Source organism: Melanotaenia boesemani, chromosome 24 (assembly GCF_017639745.1).
Source record: "Melanotaenia boesemani isolate fMelBoe1 chromosome 24, fMelBoe1.pri, whole genome shotgun sequence".
Taxonomy (NCBI): Eukaryota; Metazoa; Chordata; class Actinopteri; order Atheriniformes; family Melanotaeniidae; genus Melanotaenia; species Melanotaenia boesemani.
Window position 1 is genome coordinate 3,557,664 of NC_055705.1, and position 2,989 is coordinate 3,560,652.

Here is a 2,989-nt window from a genome sequence, read left to right on the forward strand (position 1 = left end):
TTTTGTTTCCATAAAAATGTGTCTCTACTTTTTACAGGTCCAATATTTTACTACAAACTAATTTTATCTCTCTTTAAAATTTTAGATTTAATTTTGTTATTTGCTTCTTTATTATAATTAAAGGTGTTACTGTCAAACATTATTATTAACAATATAAATATTAGTTATTATTTTCTGTTTGGGAGCTTGTGTGTTTAACTAGAACTGCACTTCTGAAAAAGACTTACTGTCATGGACAAGTCACTTCTAGGAGTCATCTGAGGGTTTTTCCAGGAAAATGTCCAAGGCAGGTCCGTTATCTGGTAATTCCTGTAGATCTTCAGTCTGAAACAGAGCAAACAAGCACATCACTCACAGGACAACAAACCAGGTTAGAAATGATCCTCCTAACTAAGGATAAAGACTTCCTTGTCTGCTCATCCATGTCATTTGAGAGATCCACAACCTCACAACACGCCACATGTGATTCACTGTCTGAGGACTGAACTCAGACAATAAATCCAGTTGTTGGATCAACATAAAAACACCATCTATTTCCTGTCTAGAGAACAAAGGGTAGACTGTCTTTGTCTCAGCAGACCTTAGAGGATTATTCTGCCTCTTTTCTTCAAAGGTCTGGTCCTATCTACATTCTGGAAAAACACATTGTTAGTAAAGATCCTGTATGATACACTTTCAAAATATATTGGGGACTGTACTCAGACACTGAACACAACTTTTGTACCAAATTAAATAACACCACAGCAAATACCTCTCCAACTGTCCTGCAAGCTCATAAAAATAATTAATTACACAAAAATCTGACATTTGATTTCTACTGAAAGTAAAATAAATGGAAAATGTTTTATTTAAGATAATTCAGAACAAATTATCCTACTTTTGATCAAATGATCTTAGTAAATATGAACGCAACCATTTAGGAAATTCTTAGCCAACATTAAGCAGGAATGTATAAAATGTGGGAAATTATAGATTAGAATGAATAAACAGGAAATAATAAGATGCTTACATACAAGATAAAGGTTAACAAGCTACTAATGACATAACAAAACATAAGTTCTGCTATTAAGAAGAAAAACATCCCAGTTAAAAGTTCCTTCCTCAGATTATCTCCAGTAAAAGAAACTCTGAGGGGATGAAGGGGAGGAGGTTTTTTCTGACGCTGCCATTGTTTCATGCTCCTTTCTAGTATTTGATCCCTCGTAACACAAATGTTGAAGATGTTGGTTTTATCCTCTCTTTCATTCAGGCTTTCCATGACATCTGCAATGCTTATGGTGACACAGGAAAGAGAAAAAAGTTCATTGTGTGAAGGTTTTATATAAATATCTCTGGAATGTAGAAACTTTGAGAGAAAAAGCGTTGTCATAAAGTCCCTTTTCATCTCTTGATGAGCCTTAAACTGCTGTGGACCATCTCTGCTGCATAACTTCTGTTTCCATCCAAGGTGATGACATTTGATTCATCACAAGCTCTGAAAATAAACCTGCTTTAGATAAACTGCACAGCAAGATGATCTACAAATCATTGCATCCTGTTTCTATTTACATTTCACACAATGTCACAAGTTTTTATTTAGAATCGGGAGGAAAACATGTTTGAAAACGACTTTAGAAATATAAACTGTACATGACAGAAAGCAGAAGAAAAGGAAAGTTTAGGACATAAATGATAAATATTAGTTACAGAAACGTTACTCTGACATGTTTGAGCTTTATTCTGTCCTCTTACAATAATAATCAAACATTATGATATAAATGACATCTAGTTATTTTAGATCAGCTATAACATCACAAACATATTTTCTGACTTCTGACCTGATCCTAAATATGACAACATTCAATCACAATCATTATGATTTATAATCTATTAAATATTTGGCCGATTATGCATCTTAATCTAAACTAAAAACCTTTTGACCAGAATTCTGTCAGAATATCAGAGAATATTCAGTCAGTAAAGTCACTTCCACCATTTCCTGCTTTTTATGTGTCAACTTTAACACATTCATGTACAGCTGCCATGAAATAAGCAGCAGGTATGAACTTTCTATATTTACATCAGATAACAATTTCCTGGCACCGAAACACTGAAACAAGAAAAAACCTTCATCAAACTAAACAACAAAACAAAACGTCTGATCAAGAAACCAAAAGAGTCCAAACCAGAACTCAACTAAACCCACAGACCATGTTATTGACGGCTGAAACTGTGTTAGAAACGACCAAACACATACAAACTGGTTACCATTAAATGCAGCTGCACAAGTTTGCAAGATGGACATGAGGTCAGTTTTCTAGAAGTCACATAATCAGATATTTACTGTCTAATCTAAACTGTTTGAAGCTGGCAGAAAGTTTACATTTAGCAAATGACATCTCAGAAAACTGAACTCATTTCACGTTTGTGACATAATGTGACTGAAATGTTTGGAAAACTGGAAAAATATGACAAAGTTTTGTAATGTAGTTACACTTTTGTCATGTGTGTAACTACATGTGCACTATTTTTCTAAACATTTCAGTCATATTAAACCATAAAATGTGAAATGACTTCAGTTTACTTTGAAGTCATTTGCTAAATGAACAATTAGAAATATATTTCTTTAACTTTATGTGTTCAGAGGTTGAATCCCTCCTACCTTGTAACAGCTGCAGGCAGGTCTTCTGCTGCTCTCCTTCCTCTCTTTAGTTTCCTTAATATTCCACTTACCAGAAACGTTTCCTTCTACAATCTGAGAAAAGTAAAACTCCTCCATAAATCAGGAAAGCTTCCTTCATCCAGCAGGTCCAGAGTCTCTCTAACAGGTTTTCAGAGCTGCTTGTAGAAGGAGACGTTCTAAACTTGTCTTTATTATGTCTCACCGAACGCTACGTCAGAAAGGCAGCGTGGAGTCCTGGATACGTGCCGCGCATGCGCAGTAACGTAGCAGCTGTTTGTAGTTCAGTATGGTGACACAGTTCTACGTAGCTTCCAGAGGACGAGTTCA